The sequence below is a fragment of the Bos javanicus genome, chromosome 10 (assembly GCF_032452875.1).
Source record: "Bos javanicus breed banteng chromosome 10, ARS-OSU_banteng_1.0, whole genome shotgun sequence".
Classification (NCBI taxonomy): Eukaryota; Metazoa; Chordata; class Mammalia; order Artiodactyla; family Bovidae; genus Bos; species Bos javanicus.
This window is the reverse complement of record NC_083877.1, coordinates 21080590-21098229: the sequence shown is the minus strand read 5'-3', so window position 1 is coordinate 21098229 and position 17640 is coordinate 21080590. Positions and strand designations below refer to the sequence as shown.

General features: G+C 39.5%; 1 long non-coding RNA gene across 1 annotated transcript in view; it reads right to left on the bottom strand.

Annotated features, from left to right (window-relative positions):
* Positions 1-5497: 5497 nt before the first annotated feature.
* LOC133255863 (uncharacterized) overlaps positions 5498-17640 on the bottom strand; it is a 146965-nt gene continuing 134822 nt past the window's right edge. Inside the window, exons 2-3 of the long non-coding RNA XR_009739059.1 lie at positions 11411-11522; positions 5498-6026 (exon numbers count right to left, since the gene is read on the bottom strand). This is a non-coding gene — a long non-coding RNA (uncharacterized LOC133255863). The remainder of the gene's footprint in view (positions 6027-11410; positions 11523-17640) is intronic.

Here is a 17640-nt window from a genome sequence, read left to right as displayed (position 1 = left end):
TTCCAAAGCAGGGGACTCGGATTCAGTCCCTGATCTGGGAACTAAGATCCTGCATACTGAGTGGCCAAAAAAAAAAAAGGTAGCTAAAGGAAAAACGGGCATGTTATATACAGGGGAACAAAAAGCAGAATCATAGCACATTTCTCATGAGAATCAATGTAAGCAAGACAATGGAGCAACATCTTTAAATAGCTGGGATGTAGGGAGGAAAATAGCAGAGAAGGCGATGGCACCCCACTCCAGTACTCTTGCCTGGAAAATCCCACGGATGGAGGAGCCTGGTAGGCTGCAGTCCATGGGGTCGCTAAGAGTCGGACACGACTGAGAGACTTCCCTTTCACTTTTCACTTTCATGCACTGGAGAAGGAAATGGCAACCCACTCCAGTGTTCTTGCCTGGAGAATCCCAGGGACAGGGGAGCCTGGTGGGCTGCTGTCTGTGGGGTCGCACAGAGTCGGACAGGACTGAAGCGACTTAGCAGCAGCAGCAGCATGGTTATCTAATGAAATCTACTATAAATCTATGAGAAGTGTTAAGTGAGTTTACCAAGGTTGAAGGATAAAGGACCAACATACAAAGATTAATTCATTCCTATACACTGCTGCTGCTGCTGCTAAGTCGCTTCAGTCCTGTCCGACTCTGTGCGACCCCATAGACGGCATCTCACCAGGCTCCCTTGTCCCTGGGATTCTCCAGGCAAGAACACTGAGTGGGTTGCCATTTCCTTCTCCAGTGCATGAAAGTGAAAAGTGAAAGGGAAGTCGCTCAGTCGTGTCCGACTCTTAGCGACCCCATGGACTGCAGCCTACCAGGCTCCTCCATCCATGGGATTTTCCAGGCAAGAGTACTGGAGTGGGGTGCCATTGCAATCAGAAAGTTTTAGACAACCACTTAAATAGTGTTAGAACATGATATATTTAAGAATAAATCTGACAAATATGCATGACACCTGTACACTGAAAACTCTTAACACATTTCTGAGACAAATTAAAGACCTAAATAAATGCAAAGTCACCATGTTCATGGGCTGAAAAACAAACTGTCTTTTCTCTTCAGACTGACCTAGAGTCAGTGCAATCTAATAAAAATTTTAACAGCTTCTTTCATAGAAATTGACAAGCTGATTCTAAAATCTATAGGAAATACAAATAACTTAGAAATTCAAACAACTTTGTAAAAGAACAAAGCTGGAAGACTAACACTGATTTCAAGACTTATATGAAGCTACAGTAATTAATACAGTTGGTATAAAGATAGACAAATAGAGAGTCTGGAAAAAGACCCACATACCTATAGATGCTGATGTTTGACAAAGGCGTACAGGAAATATAGAGGACAAAAAATAGCTTTTTCAACAAATGGTGTTGGAACAATTGGATATCCATATATGAAATAATAACTTCAACCCACACTTCACAAACTAATACAAACATTAACTCAACATGGGTCTTAGAGCTAAGTGTAAGACCTAAAACTATATCATTTTAGAAGAAAATATAAGAGAAAAATCTCTGTAATCTTGGGTTAGGCAAAGATTTATTAGAAACATGACCCAAATGCCTACAATAATCATCTCTTCTGGGAAGCCCTGACCCTGACCCTCCCAGACAGTTCTTTTTTTCCCCACTCTTCTATCTGAGCACTTTATATATGATATTCATCAAATCATATTGTATCTGTTTACATCTCTCTCCTCCATTGAACACACCAAGAATGAAGATCACATCTTAATTATTTTAATATCTACAAAGTTTGATAAATGTTACTTATATGATGTCTCCAACTCTGAGCTTAATCAGGGAGAAAAATTTTTCCTAGAAGCCTCCCAGCACATTTCTTGATGTCTCATTGGCCAGAACTGGGTCATAGGTTACCTCTAAGCAAATCACTAGTTAATGGAATTACCATGATTTTCCTGGATCAATTACACTTCACTCTTCGGGGATGGGCTTACCTTCCCCAGGGAGCTGTGGCTGTTTGGGTAGGCTGGCTGCAGAGAACTTGCAGAGGTGTGGGGGTGGTGGAATTAGTGGCATAAACCAGGCTGCTTCATTTTCCATTGTGAGGGTCTAATTCACCAACAACCTAGACTTATACCTAGATTTCAGAAGGAAAAACTACCATATATCACTATCTTTGAAAATAAAAAGAACAACACAGCTCTGCTACAGTAGGAAGAGTGAAATTATTCATCTGAAACAGCAAGATTCTGCACTGGGCTCTTTATAACTTTTTTAGATAATACATCTATAGAAAAAGCTTGGTAAGCTTTATTGCAGAATCATTTACATCAACTCGTACAATTTTGAATATTTATTATTTTTCACAGTAGCCATTGTTTTAGAACATATGTTATTATATAAACATTCTTCACAAATCTTAAAACTAATTGAAGCATAGCTATCTTTATAGTAAATGCTAGAAGAAAAAAAAAAAAAAAAACCACACCAAAAAACTAGCCAGTGTTGTGGATCCCTGGAGTTTTTATTTTCACTATGAATATAGCAGCTTAGAGAAAATAGGGTACAAGAAAAAAAATGTGTAAATGTTTCTAACCTAAGCAATCTGGCCAGCAAGCATTTCACTGAGAAAAACTGGCTTCTTTTTTTAAAGGAAAAATTCACATTTCTGATTTTACGTGTTTTTATCATTTGCTTGGTTCTGTTTTGTTAGATAGGATCTTGTATTTTTCTTCCACACTGTGAACTGCTGCTGTTGCTGCTAAATCACCTCAGTCGTGTCCGACTCTGTGCGACCCCATAGACAGCAGCCCACCAGGCTCCTCTGTCCACAGGATTCTCTAGGCAAGAATACTGGAGTGGGTTGCCATTTCCTTTCTCCAGGGGATCTTCCCAACCCAGGCATCAAACCTGAGTCTCTTGCATTGCAGGCAGATTCTTTACCGTCTGAGCCACCAGTGAAGCCCTGGATACTGATACCAGGGCAAATGAAGTTAGTTGTAATTGTTCTGCAGTATGGATGTAACAACTATCTTAAATTCTCTATGATGCTCAAAAGCTCATTGAAAACAATTTGCAGTATTTGCATAATACAGATCAACCCTATATTCATTGGACGGACTGAAGCTGAAGCTCCAATACTTTGGCCGCCTGATGTGAACAGCAGACTCATTGGAAAAGACTCTGATGCTGGGAAAGATTGAAGGCAGGAGGAGAAGGGGCAACAGAGGATGAGATGGTTGGATGGCGTCACTGACTTAGTGAACATGAGTTTGAGCAAGCTCCAGGAGATGGTGAAAGACAGGGGAGCCTGGTGTGCTGCAGCCCACGGGTCACAAAGAAGTCAGACACAACTGAGAGACTGAACAATAACAACAAAGACGCAAGCTGAAATAAGTCTGCCATTTCAGAGGAAAATAAAATAATATTCAGGATCATAGCATAAAAACTTTCCTTATTACTTAAACTATGGTTTCATAAAAGTGACTCTATAAACAAATAATAAAAAAATTTCCCTCAAATCCTTGACTATGCCTGAACAGAACAAAATTCTAAAAAATTCAGTAGAAAGCAACAGCTGGGTTTAGTTGTAGAGATTTCAGTAGCTGTCTGGTGCTCTGGAGAGGCGTTCTCCATTGACTTCTGTGTCTTAAGAATAAGGATAATGTTCAAGGACGAAGGACTTCAGGATAAAGGATGAAAAACTAAAATAGCCCCATTCTAATACAGCTTAAAACCAAACCTCCATAAGATCAGGGTAATCTTCCAATGATTTAACTATTGAGTCGCAAAGAGTCCGACACAACTGAGTGACTTCACTTTCACCTTTCACTTTCATCCCCTGGAGAAGGAAATGGCGACCCACTCCAGTGTTCTTGCCTGGAGAATCCCAGGGACGGAGGAGCCTGGTGGGCTGCCATCTATGGGGTCACACAGAGTCGGACACGACTGAAGCGGTTAGCAGCAGCAGCAGCAGGACAAATCCAGGGCTCTTCAAAAGAAAGTGAAGACAATCCATAATCTCTTACAATGGATCATCCAAAATGTAGAATAATGTACAGCCAAAAGTCAGCAGATATGTGAAGAAGCTGGATTATGTGATCTATAGTTCTAAACAACAACAACAAAATGGTAATTAGAAATAGACCCACAGACCATTTAAATGTTTCAATTAGCAAGCAAGAATTTTTGAATAGTTGTAAAATTTATCAAAGGATTTAAGGGAAAGGGGGATATAATGGGTGAAAACTGAGAATACTGAAGAAAAAAAAAACAAACTCTTAGAACTGAAAAACACAATACATAAATTTAAAAAATCTATTGGATGAGATTAATAGCAGATAGAACAACCCAGAGGAATGGATTGATAACCTTAAAGATAGACCAATAGAAATCATCCAAACTGAAGTACACAGAGAAAAAAATATTGAAAAAAACTCACCAGACTCTCAAAGACCTGGGGAACAATCTTAAGTAATTGTAACTGGGGTTCCAGAAGGAGAAGAGAGAATGGGGCAGGAAATACATTTGAAGAAGTGCACAAAATTATTCCCAAATTTGATTAAAAACATCACAGACCACAGATCCAAAAAGCCTAGTAAGCCTCAAGTAGTATAATTACAAAGAAAACCACATCTAAGCACATTATAATCAAACTTCTGAAAAGTAAAGATCAAGAGAAAAATTGAAAAGCAGCCAGAGGGGAAAAAAAGACACGTTACGCACAAGAAACAATGGTAAGAATTAGAGCTGACCTCTCATCAAAAATAATGGGGGGCTAGAAAACAATCGAACAAACACTTTTCAGAATGCAGAGAGAAAAACAATAACAAAACTATCAACCTGTAATTCCATTAAGTAAAAACATCCTTCAAAATTAAAGGAAGAATGAAAACATTCAGATAGTGAAAAGCTGAAAGAATTCATCCCTAGAAAGCTTGTACTGTAAGAGATGCTAAGGAAAATTCAGGTGGAAGGCAAATGATACCAGGTGAAAACCTAGAACTACAGGAAAAAAAAATCTGATCACTGGAAATTGTAGGACATCTTTTTTTGGGGGGTAGGGGTGTTAGTTCTAAAAGGTCTTGTAGGTCTTCATAGCACCGTTCCACTTCAGCTTCTTCAGTGTTACTGGTTGGGGCATAGACTTGGATTACCGTGATATTGAATGGTTTGCCTTGAAAATGAACAGAGATCATTCTGTTGTTTTTGAGATTGCATCCAAGTACTGCATTTCGGACTCTTGTTGACCATGATGGCTACTCCATTTCTTCTAAGGGATTCCTGCCCACAGTAGTAGATATAATGGTCATCTGAGTTAAATTCACCCATTCCAGTCCATTTTAGTTCGCTGATTCCTAGAATGTCGACGTTCACTCTTGCCATCTCCTGTTTGACCACTTCCAATTTGCCTTGATTCATGGACCTGACATTCCAGGTTCCTATGCAATATTGCTCTTTACAGCATTGGACCTTGCTTCTATCACCAGTCACATTTACAACTGGGTGTTGTTCTTGCTTTGGCTCCATCCCTTCGTTCTTTCTGGAGTTTATTTCTCCACTGATCTCCAGTAGCATATTGGGCACCTACCGACCTGGGGAGTTCCTCTTTCAGTATCCTACCATTTTGCCTTTTCATACTGTTCATGGGGTTCTCAAGGCAAGAATACTGAAGTGGTTTGCCATTCCCTTCTCCAGTGGACCACATTCTGTCAGACCTCTCCACCATGACCCGCCCGTCCTGGGTGGCCCCACACAGCATGGCTTAGTTTCATTGAGTTAGACAAGGCTGTGGTCCGTGTGATTAGATTGACTAGTTTTCTGTGATTATGGTTTCAGTGTATCTGCCCTCTGATGCCCTCTCGAAACACCTACTGTCTTATTTGGGTTTCTCTTACCTTGGACGTGGGGTATCTCTTCACACTGCTCCAGCAAAGCGAAGCCACTGCTCCTTACCTTGGATGAGGTCGCCCCTCCTGACCTTGAACGTGGAGTAGCTCCTCTCAGCCCTTCTGTGCCTGCGCAGCCACCGCTCCTTGCATGTGGGATTGCTCCTCTTGGCCGCTGCTAAAATTGTAGATATAAACATGAATATAAAGACATTTTTCCTTACTTTTCTTCAATTTTTTATAAAATAGTTGACTGTTCATAGCAAAAAAGAAAAAAAAAAACCTTACAATGTAACATGGGATTTATAATTTATGTACAAGTAAAATACACAATGACAATTACACGAAGGATGGGAGGATGAGTTAAATAAAATTATACAGCTGAAAGATTTTTATGTTACATATAAAGTGGTGAAATATTAAGTCAAGTTAGACTATAATAAATTAGTGTAGATTATAACTGTGATAGCAACCACAAAAAGCATAATACAATTTATTTTTCTTGAAAGCTAATTGAAGAGGTAATAGTTTTTAAAATGCTTAGCCAACCCAAAAGAAGGCAAGAACAGAAAGGATGAAGAAAAATCAAATAGTAAGATGATAGACTTCAAACCAGTCATTGCTATAATTATATTAAATGTACAGTAATTAACCAGTCCATTTAAGAAATAGACATGTTCAGATGCATTAAAAAAGCAAGACCCAATTATATGTTACTTGTGAAAGTGAAAGTCACTCAGTAGTGTCCGACTCCTTGCAAGCCCATGGCCTATACAATCCATGAAATTCTCCATGCCAGAATACTGGAGTGGGTACCCTTTCCCTTCTCCAGGGGATCTTCCCAACCCAGGGACCAAACCCAGGTCTCCCGCATTGCAGGCAGATTCTTTACCAACTGAACTAAGAGGGAAGCCCGTTTCTTATGAAAGACAAGAAAAAAAGAAAAGAAAGTGAAGTCGCTCAGTCGTGTCCAACTCTTTGCGATCCCATGGACTGTAGCCTACCAGGCTCCTCAGTCCATGGAATAGTCCATGCAAGAGTACTGGAATGGGTTGCCATTTCTTTCTCCAGGGGAATCTTCCTGACCCAGGGATTGAACCTGGGTCTCCCTCATTGCAGGCAGACGCTTTACCGTCTGAGCCACCAGGGAAGCCCATTAATATCAAAGTGTACTTCAAAGTAAAGAGTACTTTAGGAGAGAAAAGAATCATTTCACAATGATAAAGGGATCCATTTATGCAGTAGATATAACAATTCTAAATTATATGAACCTAAAAACAACTTTACAAAAAATGGAAATAAAAACCATAAAACTATTTAAATTAAAAACTAAAACATAAGTAAATATTTATCAAATCACAGGATGGTAAATCGTCTTAAAACTATGCAAAGACAGAATCTATAAAAGCGAAATTTGAATTCTTAAATATTTGAACTTTGGTATATTAAAAGATAACTGGAGACATAAGAGGAAAAACTATAAATTAGAAAAAAATATATATGAACAGCAAGAAAATCTATGAGAAAAGTCTAGGGACATCCCCAAATTAAAGCATTTGTCATTCTAGGAAGAACAGTTTCAAACTGAAGATTTGTACCTGACTCCATCCTAGGCAGACAATGCGATTAGAGGCATACCTCAGAGATAGTGTTCAGTTCCAGGCCACTGCAGTAAAGCGGGTATCACAAGAGTACACAAATGTTTTGGTTTCCCAGTGCATGTAAAATTACATTCACACTATACTATAGTCCATTATGTGTGCAATTCGTATGTGCATGCTAAGACACTTCAGCCGTGTCTGACGCTTTGCAACTCCATGGACTGTAGCCTACGAGCTACATGGACTGTAGCTACCAGTCCCCTGTAGCCTCCCTAGTCCATAGGATTCTCCAGGCAAGAATACTGGAGTGGGTTACCATACTGTCCTCCAGGGGATCTTCCCAATCCAGAGATCAAACCCACTTCTCTTATGTCTCCTGCGTTGGCAGGCGGGTTCTTTACCACTAGTGCCACCTGGGAAATCCATGTGTGCAACTGCATTATGTAAAAAAAAAAAACACAACAACAACCTACATACCTTAATTAAAAGTACTTTATTGCTAGAAAATTCTAACCATCATCTGAGCCTTCAGCAAGCTGTAATCAAAGATCACTGATCACAGATCCTATAACAAATATAATAACAATGAAAAAGTTTGAAATATTGTGAGAATTATCAAATTGCCACATGGACACAGAGTAAGCAAATATTGTACCAATAAACTTGTTTGTTGCAGGGTTGCCAGAAGACTTCAATTTGTTAAAAAAAAAAAAAAAGACACACAGTATCTGCGAAGCACAATAAAACAAGGTGTGACCTAAATGTAAGGCCAGAAACTATAAAGCTCTTAGAAGAAAACCTAGGCAGAACACTCTTTGACATAAATCACAGCAAGATGCTCTATGACCCACCTTCTAGAGTAATGGAAATAAAAACAAAAACAAGTGGGACCTAATTAAACTTAAAAGCTTTTGCACAGCAAAGGGACTAACCCCATGGACTATACAGTCCATGGAATTCTCCAGGCCAGAATACTGGAGTGGGTAACCATTCCCTTCTCCAGGGGATCTTCCCAACCCAGAGACTGAACTCAGGTCTCCTACACTGCAGGTGGATTCTTAACCAGCTGAGCCATCAGGGAAGCCCCAAAGAAATATAAGCAAGTTGAAATGACAATCTTCAGAATGGGAGAAAATAATAGCAAATGAAACGACTGACAAAAGTGTATCTCCAAAATATACTAGCAGCTTCTGCAGCTCAATACCAGAAAAACAACCCAATCAAAAAGTGGGCAGAAGACCTAAACAGACATTTCTTCAAAGAAGACATCAGTTTAATTAAGTCACTCAGTCGTGTTTGACTCTTTGCGACCCCATGGACTGCATCATGCCAGGCTTCCCGGTCCATCACCAACTCCCGGAGCCTACTCAAACTCACGTCCATCGAGTCAGTGATGCCAACCAACCATCTCATCCTCTGTCATCCTCTTCTCCTCCTGCCTTCAATCTTTCCCAGCATCAGGGTCTTTTCCAATGAGTCAGTTCTTCACATCAGGTGGCCAAAGTATTGGAGTTTCAGCTTCAGCATCAGTCCTCCCAATGAATATTCAGGACTGATTGCTGATGGACTGGTTGGATCTCCTTGTAGTCCAAGGGACTCTCAAGAGTCTTGTCCAACCACAGTTCAAAAGCATCAATTCTTTGGAGCTCAGCTTTCTTTATAGTCCATTTCTCACATCCATACATGACTACTGGAAAAACCATAGCTTTGACTAGATGGACCTTCGTTGGCAAAGTAATGACTCTGCTTTTTAATATGCTGTCTAGGTTGGTCATAGCTTTTCTTACAAGGAGCAAGTGCCTTTTAATTTCATGGCTTCAGTCACCATCTGCAGTGATTTTTGGAGCCCCCCAAAATAAAGTCTGTCACTGTTTGCATTGCTTCCCCATCTATTTGCCATGAAGTGATGGGACCAGATGCCATGATCTTGGTTTTCTGAATGTTGAGCTTTAAAGTAAAGAAGATCTACAGAGGCTAATAAACACAGGAAAAGATGCTCAACATCACTCATTATTAGAGAAATGCTAATCAAAACTGCAATGAGGTATCACCTCACACCGGTCAGAATGGACAGCATCAAAAAATCTACAAACAATAAATGCTGGAAATGGTGTGGAGAAAGGGAACTTTCTTGCATTGTTGGTGGGAATGTAAATTGATGTAGTCACTATGGAGAACTGTATGAAGACTCCTTAAAAGACTAAGAATAAAACAACCATATGACCCAACAATCCCACTACTGGGCATATATCCTGAGAAAAGCATAATTGAAAGAGATCCATGTACCCAATGTTCATTGCAGCACTATTTACAATAGCTAGGACATAGAGGCAACCTAGATGTCCATCAACAGATGAATGGATAAAGAAGCTGTGGTCCATATACACAGTGGAATATTACTCAGCCATAAAAAGAACACATTTGAGTCAGTTCTAATGAGGCAGATGAACTACAGTCCATTATACAGAGTGAAATAAATCAGAAAGAGAAAAACAAATATTGTGTGTTAACGCATGTACAGGGAGTCTAGAAGGATGGTATCAATAAACTTATCTGCAGGACAGCAATGGAGACAGACATAGAGAAAAGCCTTGTGGACACGGTTGGGGAAGGAGAGGGTGGGAAGCTTTCAGACAGCGTGTTATGCAGCGAAAGTTAACCAGGGCATCTTGCCAGAAAAAGCTTTCTGACTATCCCCACATTATATGATGAACAGGATGATGATACATGAGAGAAAATAAGCATGCTCCTTTCTAAGACCCCTATATCCTTAGGGACTTAGAATAAACATGTAATTAGCTGAAATGTTTTCTTACAGTCATCACAAAAGGGCATTTTAGAGGTAGAGGTGAGCCAGAGATTCTCTTGATTACTTGGGGTATGGGTTGGACTTTCTAGAACCACTCAAAGCCCTCCAATATATTTCATGCTGGTCTCTCCCCCACCTCACCCGCAGCTCTACAAATTTTCTTTTAGGATAGGAAGAGCTAACTAAATACAGGGGAGACTTAAAAATCATTCATCAGAATGAAGGGAAAACTGTAACTTTTTTTAATATTTACTTTTATTGCATCTTTTAAAAATTTATGTTTTTGTTTAAAATTGTTTATACACAAAATATATTAGTATAGTACTATAGGCACACAATTTTAAAATTTATAAATGCTCAAAATAACTTTTATAGATAGCATTATAGACATCTGGAGACCCCTAGTATAGACATACCTCTAAATTTCTGTATGTCAGACTTGTCAGGACACAGAAAATGTAGCTCAGCTCTAATCCTCCTTGAAGGAAAGTCTCAGTTCCTACATCTCTCAGATCCCACCCTTCTAGGCTCCTTCACAGGAAACTTCTTCTAATGGGTCCTGGGGCTTATTCTCTAACTAATTCATTGAGCACTTGTTCTGTGCCAGAGCTAGTTCCTGGGTATATGAACAGTTCCTGGGTATACAATGAACAAAAATAGTTCCCAGGTATATAATGAACAAGTCCTAGGCTCTACCCTAAGGGAACCTGCAAGCGGTTTTAGTACTGGGGGGCTGCTATAACAGAATGCAATAGAATGGGTGGCTTATGAACAACAGGAATTTATTTCCCAAGTTCTGGAGGTAGGAGTTTCAAGATCAAGGCTCCAGAATATTCAATATCTGGTAAAGGCCTGGTTCGTGGTTCATGGATAGCTGTCTTGCTATGTCTTCACATAGCAGAAGGGCAGAGAAAAGTAAGGTCTCTGGTCACTCTTTTAAGATACTAATTCATTCATTAGGGCCCCATCCTCATGACCTCGTCTAATTGTAATTACTTGCCCAAAGCCTCACCTATGAATACCATTACCTTGGAAAGTTGGGCTTCAACACATGAATTTGGGTGTCAGGGGGACGCAAGCACTGAATCTATAGCACAAACTCTCTCGTCACATAACCCCATGTCTCTTCCTGGGAAAAGATAATATATCCACCTCCATGAAGCAGAATCCCAGCTCTCATCCATGATCTTGAGAGGACAGAACGCTGTATGGTTGCCATAGAAAACTCAGATCCTTGTTGATGCGTTCATGAATCAGCAAACAGCTGTGGAGAGAAAAAAGAGAAAACCCCAAGGGATGTTTCCTGAAAGAGAAAGACAAAAACATTCTCCCTGCCTGACTGCCTCACTCCACAGCTGGCGCCAGCCTTTCCCGAGTCACAGCTGGACGAAGAAGGCAAGCAGGGGAATGCTCTAAGAGTCACAGGACAAGAAAAGACGCTATCTCCCCTCCCACCCCTTTCTTCCCTCACAGGAGGGTGATGCCAGAGGAGATCACTGGGCACCTGGCTGTACCCACAAGGTGAATACTCTTGATGGTGAAAAGAGAACTCATCCCTACATACATTTGGGCTGAAGAAAGCAATGAGTTAGTGCCATGAAGCAGGGGTGAAGGATGAGGGAGGGAGAAAGTGCCTGTTCTTTTGATGACATCAATTTTGCTGTTATTGTTGTTCAGTCGCTAAGTCATGTCCAACTCTTTATGTCCCCATGGACTGCAGCACACCAGGCTCCTCTGTCCTCCACTTTCTCCCGGAGTTGGCTCAAATTCATGTCCAGTGACTCAGTGATGCTATCTAACCATCTCATCCTCTGCCACTCCCTTCTCCTTTTACCTTCAATTTTTCCCAGCATCAGGGTTTTTCTCAGTGAGTCAGCTGTTCACATCAGGTGGCCAAAGTACTGGAGCTTCAACTTCAGCAACAGACCTTCCAATGAATACTCAGGCATCAACTTTACTCTCACTGATTTTGAAGAGTCAAATGGTTTCTAATACACTCCACCACTTTCTTCCTTCTCTTCCATACTTTTTCCCCCTACTACTTCCTTTCTTCTTTGCTGTCCCCCAAACCCAAAGCTGTGCCAGGAATGGAAGAAGGAAAAAGTATGCTTTTATAAGACGTGCTTCATGAGTGTTGATGGGAAAAGAGACAAATGATTTTTTTAAAGTTGGTATATTTGTCTTTTTATTATTGAGCTGTAACAGGGTTTTTAAAAATATTTATTTAATTGGTTGCACCAGGTCTTAGTTGCAACACCTAGGATCCTCACTGTGGCATCAAACTCCTAGGTGCTGCATGTGGGATGTAGTTCCCTGACCAGGGATTGAACCAGGGTCCCCTGCATTAGGAGCTCAACATCTTAGCCACTGGACCACCAGGGAAGTCCTGAGACAAATAACTTTATTTCATTTTCTTCCTATGGGCCAAGGGAGGTAAACAGAAGAGGAGAGGTGACTTTGTATCATGTTATTTAATGCAAGGAGATCCAACCAGTCCATTCTGAAGGAGATCAGCCCTGGGATTTCTTTGGAAGGAATGATGCTAAAGCTGAAACTCCAGTACTTGGGCCACCTCATGAGAAGAGTTGACTCATTGGAAAAGACTCTGATGCTGGGAGGGATTGGGGGCAGGAGGAGAAGGGGACGACGGAGGATGAGATGGCTGGATGGCATCACTGACTCGATGGACGTGAGTCTGAGTGAACTCCGGGAGTTGGTGATGGACAGGGAGGCCTGGCATGCTGCGATTCATGGGATCGCAAAGAGTCTGACACGACTGAGTGACTGAACTGAACTGAACTGAACTTTACATGATGGCTTTTAAGTTACAAGCTATCAAGGAGAAGAGTAAACACAACCCAAGGACTTTGTATCCTCTTTCGGGTAAAGGATTTGTGCATTTTCAGTTGATGCAGAATAGTTGCATCATGTTAGGTGGAAATATGACTTTGTCACTGTCTTCATATATTTAAAGATTAAGGAGATGTGTATGGATGCCAAGTTGAAAAAGGGAAGGCTTGTGATGGTTAGTTTTATGAGTCAGCTTGGCTGGGCCACAGTTCCCAGATATCTGGTCAAGTATTATTCTGGATGTTTCTACAAAGGTGTTTTTTGGATTAGACTACAGTTAAATTGGTGAGCTTTGAGTAAAGCAGATTACCCTCCATAATATGGGTGGGACTTGGCCAGTCCGTTGAAAAGCTTGATAGCAAAGACCTCCCTTAAGCAAGAAGGAATTCTACCAACAAATGGCCTTTGCACATAAACTGCAGCTCTTCCTTGGAGCCTGATAGCCTATCAGATCAGATTTTGGTTTTGCCAAGCTTCATGATCCTGTGAGTCAATTCTTTAAAATCAATCTCTATGATGTACTTGGCAAGATGCATGAACGATTTCTGATAGCTCCATACTTGTGTGAGCTGCCCTGCAGCCTGCACTGGGCTGTAGCTGCCCACCTGTCTTCATCAAAGGCTGTCTTCACCAAAGGAGACAGGACTGTAAGCCTGGAGTCTCATGGAAAGCGGATAGGATAGTTCAGTCCCCAATCCCATCTGATTGCTGCTTTGCCAGCCAAATGCTACAAATAATCTTTCAAGTAAAGTCTCTTGCTTATCTATTACAATTCTATCATATTTCAGCATTTGTTAAACCATTTCAGAATTTTTAAACAGGAATTAATAAAAACATGAAAATATTTTGGAAGACGTTGCCAACATAGAAATCGAACAAAAAGATCAACTCTCAATTTGCAGAATTTTACAAAAAGAATAACTGAAGAACAAAAGGAATAGAATTCTTTTTTTTTTTTTAAGAGAAGGAAAAAACCAGAATTGTTCCCCAAAAATGTCATACATTGAAAATCACATCAGCAGAGTCTCTGGAAAAGTAAGTACCAAAAGAAATTCTGAGACACAGCTTCTTCAACATTTTCAACTACAGGGAAAGATAAACGGACACATTCCAACCAAGAACCTTTGGGTAGTGTTCACAGGAACAAGCCCTCAGGCTGAGCTCTAGATTTCCCGCCTCTCATTAGCAATTAGTCGGAGGTGGGGGGCGTGGGGGAGAGGGGGTTTGCAGGTAGCATCTTCCCCTAAAGACTGAGTTGAAAGGTGTGACTTAAAAGAGACACATTATATCTGGTTTTGATTTTTGCAGGATGTAGCAGACTCTTTGTACTGTCTAAACTCAGCCCACAGCCTTATGCCAAGGGGACTCAAAGATGCACCATAGAATACTAAAGGTTGTAATTAGATAAAATACTAATTAGTTATTTTTATTGAAAAGAATGTATAGTAACTTCCAAATACCACCAGAAAAGTAACTGATTTTGCTTTAAATGTTGCAGTCAATAAGGCCTCAAAGCAAATAAAGCAAAGTAAAAGAGAAAAAATAATGGGGGATGGAGAGGAACTCAAATTCTTTTTTTAAATTAATTAATTAATTTGGCTGCATCAGGTCTTAGTTGAGGGGTTGCAGCAGGGGTTTAGTAACCTTATTTCCCTAACCAGGGATTGAACCTGCATCCCCTGCATTGCGAGGAAGATTCTTAACCACTAGACCATCAGGGAAGCCACTCAGAGTCTTCAGAGCGGGAAAATTTAAGGAAAGTGCCAAGCTATGTAGACCTGAAAGTCAATGTTGCTTATCGTCTTAAAACGAGGTGCCCCAAACTGCAATTAATGCAGTAGTTTTGAATTAAGAATGATTTATGTGGTACCCCTGCTGCTGCACATGACTCTGCCTTTAGTAGACAAGAGACAGGACCAGATTAACATTTTAAAATGTCAAAAATAAGATGGATCCTTTCTGTTGCTTTATTTATACTCCTGGTCTCTCACTTGAGCTAATATTGAGATCAGCATGTTTCCTGAATCAGAATGGAGTGTGTGCTGGCAGTTTATCTCCGGGAGAAGGTGCCCTCAGGAAGTGTGGGCCCAGTGCTGTCATTATCACAGAAGCTGTATCTGGTTATCACCTTTAACAACCATAGCCCTTAAGATCTGAGTCCAGGATTACCAAACAACCTTGATTATAAGTAACCTCTCTTAGAGCTTTATCTCTAGCAAGATACTAAGCTGATCACAGAACCTTATTTTTTGTTGTAAATCAAGAACTTGGCATTATGCTTTTATTTTTCTTAAGTGTGTATTTCTATGAATCCCCAATCTGCTATCTTTCTTTATTATTTTGATATAAGCCTATAATCCCTTATCTATTACTCTGAAATCCAAAAACAGTGTTGTTTTTTCCACTTGGCAGCAAAACTTGACACGAACAGATGGAAGTCTATTATAGTCTATCCTCCTCAAGAAGAATACTCATGTATTTTGCTGCAGAAATGTAATGTGTTTGATTACAAGGTATACTTCATCTGTATATATTGAGATAAAGGTTTTGTCCTTTTCCTGCATGTATTGAGATAATAGAGTGTTTGTCCTTTATGATGCTTTATTGTGAATTATACTGATGATTTCTTAATGTTAAATCTAATTTACTTGTAACATATTAGTTTTAATATCTTGCTGGATTTGGTCTCCTGATATTTCACTTAGGATTTTTACATCTATGTTCATGAGAGATTAGCCTGAAATCTACTCTTGTAATATTTCTGTCAGATTTTGAAATGAAAGTTTATGCTGGCCTTATGAAGTGGATTGAAAAGTGTTCTCTATGTTCTGGAAGAATCTGTGTAAGATTGGCATTATTCTTCTGTAAATGTCTGGCAAAATTCAAGGGCCTGGAGTTTTCTTTGTGGGATTCAATTTTTTTATTGTTATGGAGTTATCCATAGTTTTCTGTTTCTTCTGACATAAATTTTGGTGAATTGTACTTTTTATAGGATTTTTTTCATTTCATCTAAATTTTTAATGCTATTGGCACAAAATTACTTATAGTATTTTTCTATTATCTTTCTATTATTTGCAGCATCAATAGAGATGTTTCTTTACATTTCTAGTGTTGGTTATTTGCATCCTCTCTCCTCTGTCAGCCATGTATCAGTATTATTAGCCTTTTCAGAGAACCAGATTTTGGCTTTTTTGTTCCTCTCATTATGCTTGTTTTTTATCTCATTAATTCCTTTGATTTATTCTTTTCTTTCATCTACTTCCTTTGAATTTATTTTGCTGTTCTTATAATTTCTAAAAATGGATGCTTAGTTCATTTATTTTTCAGCTGTTCTTTTTGAATAATTCATTTAAAACTAATAAATTTCCCTTTAAGAAGCTTCATTACACAAGTTTTGATATGGACTATTTTATTACCATGCAATTCCAAATATTTTCAAATGACCATTATGATTTATTCTTTAACACAAGTTATGTGGAAATGTATGCCTTAAGTTCCAAGCATATATGGATTTCTAGTTTCTAGGTTGTTCGTTGAGTTCTAGTATAACTAAACTGAAGAAAAAAATACGCTTGATACGATTTCTATCTTTTTGAGACTTGTTTTATAGTCCTTTGTTCCTGCCATATATTTTTGCCAGGCTGGGAATTATTTTCTTTCAGCTCTTTGAAGATATCTGTTCATTGTCTTCTAGCTTCTATTTCTTCTGTTGAGAAAACCAACTTGCGATTCAGATGGTAAGGAAACTGATGACATTGGACCATTTCACTCAAAAATTCATCCTGAAAATAAGAATATATATATAACTGAATCACTTTGCTGTGCAGCAGAAATGAACACAATATTGTAAATCAATTATATTTCAATTTTTTTAAAAAAGGAAAAAATGCATTGTGGTGGTGACTGACACGTGTTCTGGGTAAGAGGTATGTCTTTCCTGCTCACCATGCCTGCACCAACCCCGTTAATCAAGAACTCATGTTCCATATAACGTTATCCCAGGCCAAAAAACCCACTTTATGTCAAAGAGGGTGTGACAAGAGGCACATGACCACAGGATCTATGGGATCTACCATATGCGATGTCACCCAGAAGCTGCTCATCTAAGAAAGCATGGTAAGTGTTTTTTGAAGGCATGCTAAGGAGCCAGCATGGAGATAATGAGCTGTCTTTGAGGATGCAATGTACATTTTAAATCAATGGTCATTAAACTGATGATGTTGGATCCTAACAGAAAAAACACATACATCTAAGAAGAAAGTGGGAGGAGTCTAGTTTACCATCACTCCCAGCAACTCCCTTGGGTAATTTTTACTTCTTATCCCTATGACTTTAATTTCTGCAAGTCTAGAGGTATTGTTTCCACCAAAAACTGGCTGCTCCCTAATCACTGTGTTCTCCTCATGTACACAGGTCAGCAGGCAAAGAAAGAAGTTGGGACACTTAGAAGAACAATTGATCCTGCCCATCTTGAGGATATAGTTTACTGCTACTTTATAGGGGCAAAGAGAAGTATGTCTGGAACTCAGGGA